At 36.6% G+C, this 20,959-nt stretch overlaps 1 pseudogene; it reads left to right on the plus strand.

Moving 5' to 3' along the window:
• Nucleotides 1-4,347: 4,347 nt before the first annotated feature.
• On the plus strand, nt 4,348-6,374 carry LOC100945249 (annotated as a pseudogene).
• Nucleotides 6,375-20,959: the final 14,585 nt, after the last annotated feature.

Raw genomic sequence — 20,959 nt, forward strand, 5'->3', positions numbered from 1 at the left:
AACAAAACACCTTAGTAGTAGTAATATAATAAAAATAAAATCACTGTGACAAAAATCATTTGCATAAATAAATTCCAATAGTAACTAATGATATTATAATTCTCACCTTCAACTGCTTATTAATGTAAACTCAGTGAGAGTTTGGTTTTGTATTATTCCTTTATTTCCCTAAGTCATTTTTTATATTATTTATAGGTCAAAACTTTGTCTGCTCTTGAAATCAGCTTTCTATCTGTATGTGGGCTGAGCTTTGCATGTATTGTTCATGGTATTTACTAGCCTGCTCACTAGTACTTTACAATATAGGTAATAAACACATCATGGGGTAGAGAAAACACAGGTTTGTTTACTGGTTTTCCAACCTCTTAGCTTTGTCTGTTCCGGCTCCCCAAGGTAAGGAAAGTGAGAATACTTTTAGCTTTTTAACATGAAAATGCTTTTATCCTCTGTAGCAGGAATTTCTGAGAAAATAAAAGATTCTGATTCTTGCTACTGATAACAATGGCTCATAACTAAAATACTAAATCATAGACCATACTGTTTAAATGGAAAATAGGCCTTACAAATCGCTGCTTAAAAATGCAGAGGAGGGAGCTACTGGGTCTTTGATGTCTTTGATAAAATTGATGACCTTCACAAATAGCCTTGATATATATATACATATATATATACATAAATAAATAAATACAGATACATATATATATATATAAAGAGAGAGAGTTATGGTAACTTTATATAAATGCTTTTTGTGAAGGTCATCAATTTTATCAGAGAACCAATGTATATGTATATATATACAGATTTACATATATACATATATACACACAGATATATATATATATATACAGATTCATTTTTTTAGGCAATAAAATACAATTATATATCTTTAATAAAACCAGAGATAATGACAATGACGCCAGTATTGTGATACATGAAGCTCCCATGCAAGTGAAGGAGAAGAAATGGTTTCTATGTTAAGTGTGAGGGTCACAGAACCGGTTAAACCATCCTTCCAAAAGAGGCAGCCTGTTCTATAAATATACCTGTGTCTCTTCTTGAAAATCTTTTAAAGAAGAATGTATCCTGGACAAGCATTTAGAGGCCCTCTGTGGCCTTCCTGTAGTTAGAAAGAGATAAGAAATAGCAAGACCCAGAGATGCTGCCAATCCTCTAAAAACTATCCCTTCAATGTGTAGTTTTGATTGGGGGGTGTGTGTGTGTGTCTAAATAAAGTATAAGGCATGTTTATATTTTTATTTTGTCATATTCACTACATTGGGCTTTATTCCAGTAAATATCCAAATTCTATCCAAAATCCACCATTTTTGTAAATCTTCAGATTCTATGCAATTCTCTTTTTTTTTTCAGAAATGATTTGATCTATAGCTTTCACAAATGAATAACTGTATTGGTTAAATAAAAATATACTCTCATTATAGTATTTCATTAATAAAATCATCTGTTATCTAATTAAACTTGAGAAGAAAATAATTTCAAAAATAAACTTTGCCTTATAAATTTTAATATTCAATTCCAGTTATTGTCGTACCTTACAGTCTAAAAAATCATAGATAAAGAAATAAATTAAAAATAAAAAACTCATTTTATGTCTTCCAATGACACGTGGATAGATGAAATTCTAATTGAAAAGCACTATTTATATTAATTAATATAATGTTAATTCCATATATTTTGAAGAAATCTTAATCCCCTGGAAAACACTTTCTATATCATACTATGGAGAGAAGAGGAGATTCCTATTAAAATGTTTATGTGTGTAAACGTCTTGTTTGAAAACCACGTAGCTGAAGAGTGGGGCTCACCTTTACTACTGGCGCCCGTTCCTTGCGGGTGTTGGACCTGGTTGAACTCTTGACCACTTTGTCACAACAGGATGGTCACACAGACAAGTGACAGAGTGAGGAGTTGTCACCTCTACTGGCAGTGTGTGATCTAGAGCAATCGCAGAGCAAATCTAAAATGACTTTTCACAGAGGGAGAAAGAAGGAAGCACAACCTGTTGTTTAAACTTTTTGTACTTTGTAGACAACGGCCTTTAGCACAGCAGAGAGACACCAGCATTAGCATTGCTTTGACATAACATAAATCAACCCACAGGAGCAGTGACCTTTGTTATCACATAGTTTACTGAATCATAAAACACCTCAATACCACGCTGATTAGCAGACAAATATCTTCTGTTTCCACTGATGCTAAGTACTTATTGATCTAGTTTTACTTGCTAGTGGTCATTAAGGCCAGAAATAAAAAAATAAAAAAATAAATGGCCACAACACCATAAATCATTCTCACGTTGGAGCATTGATGAAACACCTGTATGTGCATGTGGGCACTGGGGGCAAGTGGACAACGTGGACAAAGTAACAATCTGAACACTGGGAGGACGTGATGATGACGGAGACGGCGGGAGGTGTGGCTGCGGCCTGCAGCCTCCCACTCTGCTCAGCAGCCTCAGTGTGGAAATCGGCAGAAGGGCGAACGCGCCAGGCAGCTCAAACCTGCGGTTGTCGGCATGGAACCTATCCAGACATATTGTCAAACACGGTTTACACCAGAACTGGATCTGCCTTCAACAGCCTGTGCATCTGCAAAGACAATTTTAGACGTCCGTCGGCGTTGCCTTCTTGGTCTTTTTGGTTTATGGGATTTTTTGTTTGTTTGCTTGGGGGTATTTTCATTTTATGAAATCAACTAGAAAGCTTCACATTCCGAATGTGATGTATTTGTTTTGTCTGAGTTTCATTTTGTCCTTTCATCCTTAAAGGAACATGCATTTCTCTAGAATGTTTTGACTTTCACCTCATCACAGGCAGAGGTGGGGGTGTCCTATGAAAATAACAGTCATTGTTTAGAATAAAGTTAGAGATTCACCCAACATTTTAAGGATGTTGATCAATTTTTCAAAACCATGAAAATTCGCAAAACACCTCTCCTGTGCTGCTGCCAGCAAAGCATTTTCCTTAACAGTCTGAGCACCAAGTAAGAGCTACATGGTTTCAAAGAAAGTTCAGCTTTGCCCTGTTCTGCAGAAGGGCCAGAGAGTGCTCACAAGGGCAAGTGCGTTTTCCTTCTGCTTTGCATTCTCATTGGAAAATGGGAGGCCGCGTACCTTTGAGCTGATGAAAGCACGGAAAAGCTAACTTTGTGCTCTGAGAATGAGACCCTGACATTAGGCTATAACTCAGAACAGCAGTGGTCATTGCTGAACACAAAGTATTAAACAGATGAAATCCTTGACGACCAAAGGGAGACACAACCCTAATAGAAGAAAAACAAAAATCTAAGGACAAGCAGTTGCACAGTAAGCCCATTAATAAACTAAATGAAGCCTTAACGGGTTACGTAATTTAATTTGAGTTTGCATATGAGAGTAACTTTTTATACTGAGGCTAAGAAAATCTGCAAACCAAACTGAAAATAAAAGTAAAATCTTTGCAAACTACCGTGCTCAACAATTCAGATATGGGTAAGAATTTGCCCTTCAAGGACACATAGTTGTATGTATCTTTGAAAGAAAATATTACAGATACATGTTTTACGGGTTTCACAAAGACTGTCCTGACTCATGATAAAGATTCTAGTGGGTAGAATCGTACATAATTCGGGCCTTTTGCACGTATTTTTGGTTCAAAAATGATCAATGATACTTCCTTAGTTAATATATTAATTAATCCAAACATTAATTTAATGCCCATTAGATATGAGGTGCTAAAATAGACAGTTGATGCACAAAAGTGATAAAGATCAGTGTTTCGGTTTTCCCATTTGGAGGAAATGGGAATGTCTGGGTCTATGAGTGGGGAGGGTTCGAGGGCTGGGGAGTAAGTGGAGCGCTCCAAGTCACTGGTTTCCCAAACCGCAATTCAGAGTTGTGATTATGCCAAGGAAAGATAATTTCTCTCAGCGATTAATGTAAATAAGTGGAAAGTTAATAAGAAAAAAAAAAGATAAAACTGATCAATAAATCTTCTCTGGAAGTGGGTGAGAGTGATGTGGGAGCACAGCACAGTATTGCAGGGTCAGACGTGAAGGGTCCTCCATGGACAGTGAGGATTCCCCGCTACATCAATGAAGCTCTTAGGATTAGTTTGGCTGTTTTCTGATACTCGCCACAGAATTTCAATGACAGAAATTTTAACTGAGTTTAATATCGCATCAGTAAAATTGTGTTTTTTGTCACGCTAATTCTCTAGGACCTATAGGAAAGGAACAGAAGAACGTGACGTGAGGCGCGCGGGAAGGGGCTGCGCGCAGTCCTAGGAGCGGCCAGGACCCGCGCTGCAGGGAAGTCTCGCGGGATTAGCCGGAGGTCTCGCGCGTTTGGCTATGGCGTGGCGAGGTGAAGAGCTGTGGCAGGCAGGTAAAAATCAACGTGACCCCAAGAAAATGGCTCCTCTCCCAAAGCGAGTAGAAGAAGATAGTGGAGATGAGGAAAGGTCAGAGGATGAGGGTGATGACGGCAGTGAAGAAGAGGTTGTCGTCCCTCAGAAGAAAGGCAAGAAGGCTACTGCGACCCCACAAAGAAAGGGGTGGTTTCTCCAACGAAAAAGGTTGCAGTTGCCACACCTGCCAAGAAAGCAGCCGTCACCCCAAGCAAAAAGGCAGCAGCCCCGCAGGCCAAGAAGATGGCTCCTCCAGCCCAAGCAGTAGCAACACCTGGCAAAAAGGGAGGCATGCTAGCCAAAACGTTGGTAGCAACCCCTGGTAAGAAGGGAGCTGCCACTCCAGCCAAGGGGGCAAAGAACGGCAAGAATGCCAAGGAAGAAGTGACGAGGAGGAGGAGGGAGGATGAAGATGAGGAAGAGGATGAATTTGAACCCGAAGTGATGAAAGAGCAGTGGCTGCTCCTGCCTCAGAGGATGAAGACGATGAGGATGACAATGAGGAGGAGGAGGAGGAAGATGACTCTGAAGAAGATGACTCTATGGAGACCACACCAGCCAAAGGAAAGAAAGGTTCTGCACAAGTTGTTCATGTGAAAGCTAAGAGTGTGGCTGAGGAGGAAGAAGATGATGATGATGAAGATGATGAGGCTGATGATGAAGAGGAGGAGGAAGAGCCTGTCAAAGAAGCACCTGGAAAGAAGCAAGAGGGGAAACAGAAAGCAGCTCCTGAAGCCAAGAAGCAGAAAGTGGAAGGGACAGAACCGACTACATCTTCCAGTCTATTTACTGGAAATCTGAATTCTAACAAATCAGCTCCTGAATTAAAAACTGGTATCAGTGATGTTTTTGCTAAAAACCATCTTGCTGTTGTGGATGTCAGAATTGGTATGACTAGAAAGTTTGGCTATGTGGATTTTGACTCTGTGGAAGACCTGGAAAAGCCTTGCAGCTCACTGGTTTGAAAGTCTTTGGCAATGAAATTGAACTAGAGAAACCAAAAGGGAAAGACAGTAAGAAAGAGCGAGATACAAGAACACTTTTGGCCCAAAACCTTCCTTCCAAAGTCACTCAGGATGAATTAAAAGAAGTGTTTGAAGGTGCTATGGAGATCAGAATAGTCAGCAAGAATGGGAAGAGTACAGGGATTGCTAATATTGAATTTAAGACAGAAGCTGATGCAGAGAAAACATTTGAAGAAAAGCAGGGAACAGAGATTGCCTGGTGATCCATTTCCCTGTACTATACTGGGGAGAAAGGTCAAAGTCAAGACTATGGGGGTGGAAAGAATAGTACTTGGAGCTATGAATCAAAAACTCTGGTTTTAAGCAAACTGTCCTACAGTGCAACAGAAGAAACTCTTCAGGAAGTGTTTGAGAAGGCATCTTTTATCAAAGCGCCCCCGAACCAAATGGGCAAATCCAAAGGGTATGCATTTATAGAATTTGCTTCATTTGAAGATACTAAAGAAGCTTTAAATTCCTGTAATAAGAGGGAAATTGAGGGAGAGCAATCAGGCTGGAGTTAGAAGCACCCAGAGGATCACCTAATGCCTGAAGCCAACCATCCAAAGCTCTGTTTGTCAAAGGTCTGTCTGAGGACACCACTGGAGAGACATTGAAGGAGTCATTTGACAGCTCTGTTCACGCACAGATAGTCACTGACAGGGAACCTGGGTCTTCCAAAGGCTTTGAGTTTCTAAACTTCAACAGTGAGGAAGATGCCAAAGCTGCAAAGGAGGCCATGGAAAATGGTGAAACTGATGGAAACAAAGTTACCTTGGACTGGGTCAAGCCTAAGGATGAAGGTGGCTTTGGGGGTTGGGATGGAGGCAGAGGAGGCCAAGGTGGTGGCAGAGGAGGCTGAGGCAGATTTGGTGGCAGAGGCCAGGGAGGCTTTGGAGGCTGAGGAGGCTTCTGAGGTGGAAGAGGAGGAGACCACAAGCCACAAGGAAAGACGAAGTTTGAATAGCTTCTTTGTCCCTGTGTCTTTTCCTTGTCTGTTTGAAGGAAAGGACTCTGGGGTTTTTACTCTGTTACCTGATCAATGACAAAGCCTTCTGAGGACATTTCAAGACAGTATACAGTCCTGTGGTCTACCTGGAAATCCTTATCGATAACATTTCAAGGGCACCACCCTGTTGGCTTTGACTGGATAATCATATAAACTTTAAAAGATATGAGTGATAGACTCTTATCTGTAAGTTTTGAATTTATATTGTTCCCTATCCTACATACCAAATCCTTTTTTCCTTAAAAAAAAAAAGAAAAAAAGAACAGAAGAAAATTTAATAATGTCATGTCTTTGAGTCATAAGAAGTCCAAATGATCTCACACCATATTGTATGAAGGCACCAAAAGAGAAAGGCAATGGTAAAAATGTAGCATATAGTAGTAAAAGGAACCGGACTTGGAAGAATCTGTGGTGGTCATCACTGGCAGAAAACAAGGAGGCCTACAGGACTACATTGCCTCACCCCAAACTAGATTTGAAATGTGAGAAGTAAATGTTCAAAGATTGTCTTAAAAGTTGCCATTTGTCAAGTTAGTATATAATTTTTATATATGAACATTCATTAATTTAAAATTTTACTTTGAACTTCACTTCCTTAAAAACAAAATTTCTTTAGACTTCTCAGTGAATGACCATGTTTTAGTGAAGTTAGAACACTAAAGTAAACGTTCTTTTCCGGAGTTATATGTTTGCTTTTTGTGATTAATGTCAAAGCAAAAACTGTGCTGGGCAAAGTTGAACCGGGTAAGAAAAACATTCCTCAAGGCTATCTGCATAAAGCAGAGAGGTAGAACTCCTTCTCAGCTCAGTTCAACTAGAAGAAAAGGCTGGGGGATTTCTAAGAACTGGAATTGGGGAATCAAGTGTTAGGCTAATCGTTTGCTAATTGGCCCTATTTGGGAAATTGGCCCAATTGGCCCTACTGGGAAAAGTAAACTTTCTATCTCCATGACAAGGAGTGGTTTTACCTCTCAGAGCAAGGTGCCTGCTGAACTAGGCTCCTGCCCTCCCACAGAAACTGGAAGGTAAGAGCCTGTCTTCCTAGAAGATGGTTTCATTTCAAGGAAGTGGCTGAAATGATTTTGAGAATGACATTACTTGAAAAGATGTGTAAATCAAAAGGATGGAGAAAGAATTTATAAATTATCTACAGTAAATACTCCAAGAAAAGAGAGATCAGGGCCCTGAGAAAGGAAGAAGCCTGTCTAAGGTTTAGTTCTCCTGAGAGCAAAGGGAAGGCTGTTCTGTTCAGTAGCATTACACTGAGTTTACTTGGGCCAGTACTTCATTATGACTGTAATACCCTCACGTCATCAGCTGAGCTGGATTCTGCTGGTTAATTTTCATGGGGAGATCTCATGCTTGAAGCTCCAAAGGCCTTGTTTTGTTATATAAGAAAACTCAGTGCAAGAGTGTCATTCTTTTGTTCTTTGAATGCCAAATGTCAAAACCATTTATTAAATTTATCATTCTGTTAAGAGATTAATCAATCACAGATACATGTCTTGTACTATGTTCATTAAAGAAGATACCTGTAACTATTAAAAATATCAAAAGAGGCTCAGCGCTCGTAGCACAGTGGTTACAGCTCTAGCTACGTACACCAAGGCTGGCGGATTCAAATCTGGCCTGGGCCACCTGCAACAAAAAAACAGCTGGGTGTTGTGATGGGCACCTATAGTCCCAGCTCCTGGGAGGCTGAGGCAAGAGAATTGCTTAAGCCCAGGAGTTTGAGGTTGCTGTGAGCTATGATGCCACAGCCCTCTACTGAGGGAGACATAGTGAAACTCTTTCTCAGATATATATATATCAAAAGAGAAAAAAATGTAATCTCATTACACGTTTATCAGAAGTTGACTCTCAATTTTGTATACTTACCAGGTGCACAATGTATGTTTATTAAATATATTTAAATAAGTAATTAGTCACATTGCATACCCTTTGCATCTATAAAATAGAAATTTTGCTGCCAGGCAGGTTATTTTGTGTTATACCACTGCAATATTATGTAGGTATATCTCCTAGGAGACTTTGAAGATATAATCTTAGGAAAAAAGACACTTCAAGCTTTGTGTGTGCACACACTCACATGTGTACCTTTGAACTGGTGACCTGAAGCCATAACATCACAAGGATAGATGTGGATAATGCTTTGCAATTAGTAGATAAAAGACATCCAGTTGCGGAGTCTGTGTGGATAAAAACAAGAAGTCCCTAAAGGACTATATTTCATCCCCCCAAACTAGATTTAAATTGTGAGAAGTGAATGTTAAGATTTGCCTTGGTAGAGTTAGCATCTAATTTGTAGAGGCTTAATCAGATAAAGGTGCATGCTTCAGCAGTATATGCCAATAAATTAAGCAAATTTGAATTAATAATTAATTTCTAGCCCACAAAAATGTTGTCATAACCTTCTATGACATAATTAGGGTATAGCCCTCTCCCTTAGCAGGTTAATTTCTAATAGGGAGATCACACACAAACATACAGAAAAAATTTAGATTGAATACGCTGTAATTACGGTATCTCCCCTTCATTACAAATATTGCACCTGAGATCAAAGTAGGTCAATGTAAGATCACTTGGAAAATGCGGTTCATGCTTTTTTAGTGTCTATGTTGGTCCCTGGTCCAATTTCATTAAGTATCAAAACTAAGGAAAATTCGGAATATGTAAAATATAACACTATTTTTAGACTCGACTTAGCATATGTGTGATGTATAAAATGATATTCATTAAAATCGTAACTTTGATGATAGTCATGACTTACTGAAAAGCAAATATCTTTCTTCTGCAAATATTATTTGTAAGGCATCAGTATCAATGTTGTCCACAACACACCAAACACACATTGATTTTAGGAGTTAGATAAATTAATCTTCAACAGAAAGGAGAAGGAGTAGTAAGCATTTCTTGTAGGGGTATAGTTGAATCTAAGGATGGCTCAGGAGCTCAGGAGTGTGAGGCTGTAGTGAGCTATGATAGCATCACCACACTGAAGTCTGGACTACAGAATGAGATCCCATCCCCCATACCCCCAAACAAGATAGACTGAGTACTTTCAACATTCTACACAGGTGGTAAATGATGTCTATTACAAGAGTGCCTTGAGAGAAAAGAAAAAAATTGTGTAACATTAAAATAGATGTATCATTTTTGGAAAAAAAAAAGTTTTCTTGAGATCATATTCAAGTATGCTACATCCAAGTTAGCTGATGAAAGACAAACTTTTGAATTCCCAAAGTTTCTCCTTTTAGACCTTTTCAAATGCTACTGTTGTGACCTGTCTTGTAAGTTCATAATTTTTATTTACTCATCAATACACCTAATTTATTTCCTTACACATTTTAGGTTATATGTTTTGGGATATATCTAAAATTGATTTTAATCACAAAAACATAGTTTCCCGATATGATGGAATATATATCTCCAATAAACCTTATCCAAAAAAATGAGGAAATTAAAATACTGAGAATTCTTTCTTTCTCTTAAGATTAAAGGAAATAAAAACAAAGTTACTACCTGAAGGCAGTCTACAGTACAGCCGTGGACTGTTCTCAACACACTTTCCACTCTTGCAAAGGAGAAAAGTCTCCACAGTGCTTCCAAATCTTGATATGAGTACATTGTGTTGATATTTACATTCAAATGGAGGTAGCTTCATAACGGGTTTAGCTGGAGCTACTTTCTCATCAGGAGTATAGGCCCATCAGGACTCATCCTTTTTAAGTGTTTCATTTCTTTAGAGCAGAATCTAATTGTTTCCTGAATAATCCTTGTGTTTTGTAACTAAAGCAATTGCGCCTGATAGGCCATTCCATATGTTTATTCTGTTCTAAGTAGGAGGAAAAAGTCTTGCTAACATCTGCTATGGGCTGGTTTCTTTTAAATTCTCACTTACATCCCTTGCAATGCTTACATTTTTTGGAAATGGGTGTTTAGTTGTCATACCATATTAATAAAATTGTATGTAGCTTAACTAGTGAAATGGTTGTAGTTTAAGGTGTTAATTTCATGTTTGTAGTTTAGTGTGTTCATTTCATGGCATTACATCCCATATTATTAGAAGTCAGAAGGATTTTTATATTTTCCTCTACTAGAAAAATAAAAGAATAAAATAAAAGCTATTTAGCAAGTGTTCTTCATCAACAAAGAGGAAAACATTGAAAATAATGAAGATTCTAAATAATTTATGAGACATTAGTTATTGCAGATGGTGCAGTTCCAGCATTCTGTAAAATAAGTGCATAGCAAAGTAAATTAAGTCAATTTTTTTATATTGAAACACTCAAATTATACCTATTTATTATTTTCATGTTTTTATTAATAACAATAGCACATTCATCTTAGGCTCAAACATTTGGCTTTTATTGCCCTTTTCTTTGAATGTAAATAATGTTGACATTAACATGTTGTATTAGTATATTTTCATGTGTTAGTTAAAGCTCTATAGAGAAAAACAAAGCATAAGTAAAGCCAATATCAATAAAAAAAACTAAAATATGCATACAATTTTTAGTATATTTGCTAATATTGTCTCTCATGACACTCCCAATAACCTGCTGAAGAATTATTATTTTCTTTTTCATATCACCTTGAAAAGTGAAACTCAAAGAAATAAAATGGCTTACCCAAGGTGGCAAAATTGGGACAGGATATAGGTCTTTTAGGTGCAGAGTTATTTCGGTGAATACGCTTGCTTTCCTGGGAGAAGTGGGTAATATTACATCATGGGATCACATTAAAGTACACTGCATTCTTTTATGAATTGTCAATTATGCATAGTGATGGAAAATCTCTTCAATGGTCTAGATTTAGAATTATGATGATAATGAGTAGTGGGGCCATATTGCATAGTCCTTCTTGGAAAAGAGCTATAATTTATATCTGCAGGCAATGACATTTTCTAACTGTGTAGTTTTCTCTGTATTTAAAACTCAAAATTTCAAGGCCAGATACATAATTTTCTCATAAAAATATGTTCTTATTTCTACATCTTCTAATTTGGTTAAAATTGCTACTGTCCACTCAGGAGAACAATTTGAAATGGCTTGCCTACTTCACAGTTGTTAATGCCCAGTGTTTTGTGGCACAGGGTCCACTGGTGGTACAAACAGCTCCAGTTTTGAAGCCCAGGTCTATATCGGACTCCTACTTACACCTTTTATTTATGGTTGATGTAAGCCTATCAATTTTAAATTTTGAGAATCTGTCTTCTCAACTGTAAAATGGGAACAAAATGAATCTCGTAACTATACTATGTAACACAAACATCTGGTGAGGCTTAACGGAATATGGAATTTCTAGCAGTTTGAAACATCGAAGGCAATATATTTTAACTCTGCTTCTATATCTATTCTTGATTCATTATATTTCTTCCTATGTGTACACACTTTTATTTGTCGCCTTTTTATAATGTTCATTGCCCCTCATCTATGCAAGTATTTCTTTCCTCAAGAAGTGCAGTGGCCAACTATTTGCTCATCTTGCCACATACATGCTCCTGTATCCCCATCTAGTTATATTACATAATAGTTTTCAGTAACTTTCTTAAAGCACAGAAATTCATTCAGGTTTTATCTCTAGAAAACAATGTCAAATTTCCTTCTAGGTTTCATAAGTAGTAACATTAATACTCCTAAGCTTGGTATCTAAGAGCCTCCATTCCTGGTCCAACAGAATTTTCAACTTTAACTTTCTACCTTTAATGTCATCCTAAGTATTCTATTTCCTGGTTGGGCCAACCTATTTGCTCAGTTCCTTAAATGTTTCATGTCTTATTTTTAATACATATGTAAAAAAATAAAATCGATTATCACTTATTCATTTAAAAATATATACTGTCCTTTTGTATATATTATCCCATTAAATCTTCACAAAAATCTTTGGAAGGTAAGACACCATATAATGGTAATACAGTGACCTTTGACCTCATGCTTCCTCAGTTGAGTACTGAGCTCTACACTTCCCAGCTGTGTGACCTTGGCAAGGATATGTTTAAACACTATATGACTTTCTAGAATTTAACTCTGATAAGCTTTTAACCAAGTGAGGCAGACTTTTATTCACTTGTCATAAATATTTAAGTGTTTATTTTACAAGACAAAGAATAAAAATATAAAATTAAATAATTAGATATTCTGATAAATATTAATATTTTTCATAGACAATGACACACACAAATGCACAGACTATTCTACATACACACACAAGGGAATTTGGGGCTCTGATGAATTTCCGGAGTAGAAAAGTGATTCATCAGAGGCAGTAGCAGAATATTTGACCTCGATATTCTTTGATAACAGAAGAGAGTAGTAAGTTTAGGGAAGAGAATGAAAAGTAATATCACAAAAACTCAGAAAAGTTTACTAATTCAGAAGATGTTTCATTATATATGACTGTGTGTCTTGACGAATAACATTTTAAATTATTTCACAATAAATCTCACACTCAGCATCAAATGGCCTACAGCGTGAAAACCATCTTAAAATCTGCCAACATTTTCACACTTACACTATGTTCTTTGTGTAGGATCAAGAACTGTAACTGAGAGTGTTTCTCCCCGTAAGGAGGTGTTTTTGTTCCCACCGTCCTCCTTTTCATCTCTTTTCTTCTGTCTGTTAGAACATGGAAGCGTCTTCATGTCACCCCCCCAGCAGGAAATGCTGGTGAGGAGATCTGAGGCTGAAACTTAGCAAACCAAATTAAGTTGGGTTTAATATTTGGGGAGAAAATGTGCATGATTCCTTCAATGACAGTCACCCTCAGGCATCACTTCTCTAAGAAAGGTAACTCTTAAAGTTCATTTTTCCCATAGGAAGAGAGTGCAAGCTCAGAACTAAACATTAAAAAAAAAAAAAAAAGAGAGATGTAAAGCAAAATCTATCCACTCATCACCATACAAGCCACAAAGTAATTTGTCTATTAGCTATTCATTCATTTCTTTAGGAAATATGCAGAAATATTGTCACCCCTGATAAGTTCTGTGATAGAGAAGGATCAGCCAGGTTTCCCAGCACACCAGGGTGTGGCCTCAATTTTCCATATCGGTATAAATATACATGTGTGAGTGCACACATATAAGTATATATCAAATAATAAGGATCTTCTCTTATACCCAAATATATCCTACATATCTCAGAATGTGACGTGGCATGGAAGACACAGGAGTGGGTGGCTTACGGTCTCAGTTTATTTCCTCAGGTTCTGAGTTTGGAAGTCAGACGAGCATTCACGTACGCCATAACTGCAGATGACTTCTGTGAGTTAGTATTTTCATTGTTTTTATGAAAAATTTTATTACTTCTCAAATTCTGCTTTTAAATCAAATCCATATTCCACATGAAACCATAAATTTGAAAATCAAGATATAGAAATGTTCACAGAGGAGCTAGGAATTTTTTGCGCAGTTGTGTTACTAGGAAAATTCAACTAAGTTTACTGCTTGTAACTCAAATATTTGATCAGCCACATTGTGACAGAAACAGGTTGATAGTAACCAAGTTGATGTATACATATGTGTTAAATCAAATCCAGGCACATAAAGAGCAACACTTAGTCATAAGATGGAAGCCATGGAAAAGTTAGCTACACAGGTCTCTGCGCAGTTTTGCTCATTAGCAATGAAAGCTACTCGAAAGAATTATTAGAAGCATGATGAGAACCAGCAGTAGCTATCATGAGCCCAAACCGAAGTTCCACTCCTGATTGTTTTTGGACAAGTTTCTTAACCTCTAATTCCTCCTGTGTAAAATACAGTTAGTAACTTTGCTCTAAGGGTTGTCGTATTAAATGAATGTCGATAAATTGTTTTTCCCAGTTCCTGGAACTCAGTGAGAACATCATGTCAGCTGCTGTTAATCTTTTCTTATCCTATTTTTTTCTTTTCTTTTTTTTTTTTTTAATTCACGGTGCACCATTGATGCCGCAGGTGTCACTTCATCATCGACTTATCACGGTTTCCAATCACTTATAAATTATGAAAAATCCAAAATTATGCCCTAGGCATTCATTAAGAAAATCAACACCACTACCACAATTTGGCATATATGGAAAAGTGTGTTTTTACTATTCATTTTTGCATACGCAAAACAGTCCTCTGAAATGGGTCCATGTACACAACGATTTCTAAAAATGCCTATGGAGTTGTGTTAGTCTAAAAATAATTATTCTTGGAGAAAAGTCTGTTTTCTTTCTTTTCCTTTTCTTTTTCTTTTTTTTCTTCTTCGACGAGTAGAAGAGAAACTTAAGCTCCATGAAGTGGCTATTCAAAACAAACACACTGAGCCTGGGGGTCCATCAGAATTATACACATCTGAGGACACCAGATTTTAACTATTCATGCCCCCAATCTAGCTAATGACACACTGGAGCTATGTTTCTCCTATTATTCCTGTTGGAGAACAAGATGTTAAAGTTACTGAATCCACTTATTTAAGGCACTCTCTTACTTTGATGGAAGGTTAATGTAACCGTTAAGCCTTCTATCGATAGTAACGATGGCTAATATCTATATGCGTATGGAGCTTTAACAATGACTAAAAGCTGCCATCTTGCTTTATACATGTGGCCTCATCCACAGTCACAAAACTCTGTTAGTCTGACATGATTGTATTTGCCATTTCATAAAAGGAGAAATGGTGGCACGGCTTATTAAGAAACTTGTCCAGTTAACTCCAACGAGTAAATGGCAAAGATAAATTTCAAATCCGGGGTGCCTGTTAAATGAAGCAGCCATACTGAACAATTCAAAGTGCAGCAGGAAACGTAAACGCTTAAGAGGATCACAGTGAGCCTTTCCCAGATCTCCGCCAGCAGTCAGTGATTGAGGAGAAGGCTGCAGAACCCCTGAGTACACAACAGGCTTTTAGTGTGCTTCAAAGCCAGTCTCCCACATTTAATGCATCTTGCCGCTCCTGATGATTTTGGGTAGCTGTCAAGCGGGAGTGAAAAGGCCTGCTCGCTGATGCATGCCTAAATTAGATTTGCTCTTATTGCTTTATTTACCCTGTCATGATAAATCATAACATTGCCATCCTCTGGTTAACTGCATATTAAAATGACATGGGCTGGCAACACTTTAGTGGGCAGAAAATTAAAAGAATGTTTCTTTTCTTCTGTGAGAAATATTTAACTTTCTACTCCATTTCTTTCTGAACTCATGTGAGTGGCATTTAAAAAGACCCGTCTTTTAGCCTTAATATCAGTAGCCATTCTCAAGGCGAGAAATTAGTGATGGCTGGGACAGTCCAGTAAAATAGAATAGCAATCAAATAAGGAAAAACGGTATTTTAAACTATTTTTGCCATTGACATTTACTCATCGCAATAGGCCAAGAAATATGTAGCAGGTTATTTTAATTTTTATAAACCTAGGTCTTTCTACATTCCCTAAGGTTATTCCTTCTAGCCATTCATCTGTTTGTTAGGGTCACCCCTATATTTACAGACCCAGGGACTCTTCTGAAGCCCAGGACAATTCTACTTTCCCATTTCCTGACTCCTGAGCCCCTAGAGGTTTTATTTACTTTAACTTTACATCCCCCATATTGTGAAAGAGGATACATTAAATTTGGAGTGGAAGAAAATCACCTGTTGTTCCTTTCACAAATGACTGTTCAATATTTTCAGTGAGTAATTAAAAGAAAGGAATATTAAGCAAGAACACATCTGGAGCCTTTGAAAGACGTTACAGAAAGAGTCACCAGCAGTTGTGTGCAGAGTTTACTGAAATAAAAATAAGAATGGTGGATCCTTCATGTAAACAATGTAATGAGTTCTCTTAGACCAAATGCACATTACTATAAATACCTGTGAGATTTTGTAGAGAGAAACAGGTATTTGTACTTTAGGAGAACATCTGCAAGACTTTTCATTCTCGTACCCCACCTTTGGGAATCTTACCACTATAATATGTTTTATCGAAGTATCTTAAACTGAAAATAAAATCTAGGATAATATGACTTAGCAGAAAATGGATATTTGCTCATGCCATTCTAAGCACACTTTGTGTCTTTTAAATTATGGTTTATGATGATATACCTTTATTTTGTCATTTAAACCATATGTAAAATAAAGCTTGACATATAGTAGGTGATTACAATGAAGACATCTTGTGTTGAATTGAATTGATGTATATATACATATATATATATGACAATTTGGAGGCCAGTTTTAGAAAATAAGCAGAATATGTATCTTTGATTTGACAAGATAGCATACAAATTATTATCCCACATCTTCCTTTTTATTTTCTGGGAAATATTCATATCCTGTATAAAATGACCTATTCATTGATTAACTCACATATTAAAACAGAACATGTACCTTTGATGATGTACTAAAACCTCCATTTTTATCTTATTTTATTTTGGGGAAAGTATTTTGTGTCCTATATAAAATCAGGTATTTACTGATTAATTCACATATTTGATAGTAAAATCAACATTACACACACAAAGACACCTTAGTTTCTCCTGAATATAAATCACCGTGCTAGGATCCAAAAACACAGTGAGAGAAAAGTTTCAGACAACGATCTCTGCTCTTAAGGGGCTTATCCAAGGACATGTCACATACATATGTAACGATAAGCCTTCAAGGTAGATACGCGAGTGTAACATAACAAAGTACAGATAGAAGATATGAAAGAGGAAAATATTTCAAGCACAGTGGTCTGAGTATGTAAAGCTGTTTTAGGGGAAGAGCCATTCCTCAGGTTTGTGTAGTCCTAGGCATATGTCTCCTTCTTTACATCACTTACCTGCCCTCACTATTTTTAAAACATTTGATATTTAGAAAGGGGACTGACTTACCCTATGTTTGCATTGCATTGCTGTAGAGGAAAACCTGAGTCTGGGTTATGTATAAAGAAAAGAGGTTTATTTAGCTCATGATTGTGCAGGCTGTACAGGAAGCATAGTGCCAACTTCTGCTTCTGGTCAAGGCTGCAGGAGCTTCCCGTCAAGGCAGAGCAAAGTGAGAACAGGCGAGTCACATGGAGGGAGAGGGAGGAAGAGGGAAAGGCCTGGGGCTGTCCACATTCTATTAAACAAACAGCTCACTATGACCTTGGGGAGGGCACAGAGTCCTTCCTGAGGAACCACCCCCCCAACCCAACCATTTACCACTTGAACCTACTGCCAACATTAGAGATTGAATTTCAACATGAGATTTGAAGGGAAAAAACACCCATACTTTTGTTCATAATTCTTATCTCTATTGGTCATATGGATATTTTGGGAAACGCACATATATAATCTTCTGCTAAAATTTTCAAGTCATTTTGTTTTCCAAAATTTTTAAATAATTTATGTATATTGGAATCCTATGCACAAAATATTTATCAGAAAGAATTTTTGCCAACCCTTTCTTTTAAAATGATAGTTTTCTTTTCTTTTATTTTTTTAAATGACAAACTAGATGTTAAATCGAGCTCTGGATAACAGATTAACAAGAGTTTAAAATCTATGCCTGACCGTTTGAAATTAAAAAATATATATATGGCAAGAAGGCAGAAATAACAAAAGAAAAATTTGTAAGCGCAAACTACAAGGGAAACAAGATCGGACTGTTTTTATTTATATAGATAGAATTTGAGAAATGGAGACTCATTAAGCCAGGAGGAAAATAATAAATGTAAGAAATAGAGATAAAAAAAGGAAATGGTATACACAGTGCATATGCAAACATACATATAAACAATATCTATAAAAACCAAAAAAAAAGACAGTTTTTTGTTTTTTTGTTTTGGCTCAAGAAACCAAAATAGAAAAAACTAAAGTTACGGATTAATGTGCATTAATAGAGGGAGTGGAGGTTGGAATCAAATAATTTTTAAAACCTTATATTGTCTAAGAAGAAAGTAAAAATGCAAACTTTTTAATTTAAGTATAAACATCAAAATTCTGCAGTCATAAAATAATAAACACATTGTATTAAATTCCACATTAATCGAGACAAAATAATAAAATTGTGAAAATATTCAATTAAACAGAAATCCAAAAATAAGGAAAACAATATCATGTTAAAAAATCAAATGATGTATTTCACTTTTGTGATAATATGCAATTTAAATGACTCAAAATTTTAAGTAAATATACAAGCAACTAGAATTATTGTGGAGTGCAATAATGAAATATAAAACCAATATTCTAGACTAAAATATACGAGAATATTTTTTGAACACAAGATTGGAAATTATCTTGAAGGGCATAGAGTGAAAAGGGAGAAATATTAATCAATGTAATTATATTTAATTTTAGACTTTGCAGTTATTACTTGGTAGAAAATATTTACAAATAAAACTATAATTTACAAACTAAATAAAACATTTTGTAACAATTTTATCTACACATAACTCATATGAAGAATATAAAAACTTTTCAAATATCAAGGAAAAGACAAAACCAGTTGAAGAGTGGTTAAAAGTGCAAATATAATTCTGTAGACATGGAATTACAAATGATCATTAAATCTTAGTACGTTTTCAACTTCATTAGTAGTCAAAATGTGCACAACAAAACTTACACTCAACCTATAAACAAGAACTTTAAGATCTGATGGTCAGAATTTTCAAGGATGGGCACCCAGCAGATCCCATATCTGCATTTAATGGGTATATAAAGTAATACAAACACATTAAAATTCAAGTAGGCATTGCCTACTAAAGTTGAACATTTACATACACAGAAACCATCAACTACATATAGCACATCTTCAAAAAGTTCACAGAAAATGCACACAGGTATTATGAAAAAAAAAAAAAACTATGCACGGAAGTCAAATATTTGCAGCAAGTAAACTTAATGGTAATTTGTTATCTCTTTATGACCACCCGACCAGGATCTAGTTTAAGGCATGAAGAAGGACAAGACATCGATTTGGGAAAATGAGACAAAACAAAAATCTGCGAGAGTAACGTAAGTTCTGATAAAATGGAAGCAAGTTTGGCTGGAAGAGTGGTGAGATGACTGATGTTTCACAAAACGTTTGTGGGGACAGGGCCCCCCAAACCCATCATTTTATAAATGGGCAGCTCCTTTTCAGAAAGGAGAAGAGGGTGTCGAAGATGAAGCCTGCAGCAGCGGACCACACTGTAGTTCATCTCGTTTCTGCTCTGATAGAAGTAGGCGGATGAGTAACAGCAGGAAAACCAGCCAACAGGCGGACACTTCAGTGGGTTCAGTTTCCATCAGTGTGACTAAAAGGTTGGAGTTGAGTGACCTATCCACAGGATGGGTGCCGAAACTGTTGCTCCCAGCTCATCCGTAGACAAGAACAGAGCTTTCAGTGGAAGTTTTAAAGGAGTGTAGGGCCGAGATCCTGAAGCATGCCTTCAAAGAACTGCAACCAGACGTGTAAACACACGTTACCAGTGAGATCCGGAGACAGAGCACCGTCAGAGCAATGGCTACTAAGGGGCAGAAATGGGTCCATCAAAGAAAAGTCGGACCGGCCAAGAGTAAAGGTCATGGCAGCAGTTTTGGGGACGCTCAGGGCATTTTGCTTGTTGGCTTCTAGAGGGTCAAAGAATGATGACCCCGGAGAAAATCAACCAAACAAAACCACTGGGAAACTTCACCAGAGACGAAGCTTCTCCTGAGCCCAGCTCCTGCCCATTCCTCTCATCAGACCAGGGTGATTTTGTGATGATTTCAGTGGAAAGTTATTATGCACCCCCCTTATAGTTCTGATGTGGTTCTTTTTGACTTCTGGTTTTTTCTTTTCAATTATTATGAGTACATCATAGTTGTATATCTTTATAGGGTACAAGTGATGCTTTATACGGACACACGATTCTGATTGCGTAGTTATTTTAACATATTCCATAACTTTTTGCTATGATTATAGTCATTTTGTTGCATTATTGCTTCCCAATCCTCATAGAGGCACTAGCTTTGTTTTGAGAGATATATATATATATGTATATATATATGTATATGGTATGTATATCTATACAAAAGTATATATATATACTAAAGCTAAACAAAAACAAAATACAAATACAAATACTTTTGTTTTTTCCTATTTCATAACTAGCCTTACAGGGAAACTTGTGTTTAGAAGAAGGTTAAATCTATAATGAGCACTCGTTTCTTTTCAAATAATATTGTAAAAAGACTGCATTGATCTGGTTAAATTCCCCACACTCTCAGTTCCTTAGGGATAGATAAATGGCGGGTATCATTACTGAGGAAAGTGTTATGAACTTGATGAAGTTTATGTTAAAAAATAATATTTATACTTTTTATTCACATATTTTAACTACATTTTTCAGGAACTTTGTGGAGTCCCCTTATATGCATATTTTGGACACATATAGACATAAATGCACACATATATGTTTGTGTATATGTAAATATGTATATGTATACACAAGTGTGTGCACACATGCCCAGATACAGAAACACCACAGAACATGCACATGTTTGTCAGACCGTATGTTAAATGCTGTTCCTTTGGAAGTATTGTTAATAACCAAATATGTACACAGAGCCAAAAAAGTCAAATATTCATTTTCAGTAAAATGAATCGATATAGTTT

Source organism: Otolemur garnettii, unplaced genomic scaffold, assembly GCF_000181295.1.
Source record: "Otolemur garnettii isolate 467f Iridium unplaced genomic scaffold, OtoGar3 scaffold00027, whole genome shotgun sequence".
Lineage (NCBI taxonomy): Eukaryota > Metazoa > Chordata > Mammalia > Primates > Galagidae > Otolemur > Otolemur garnettii.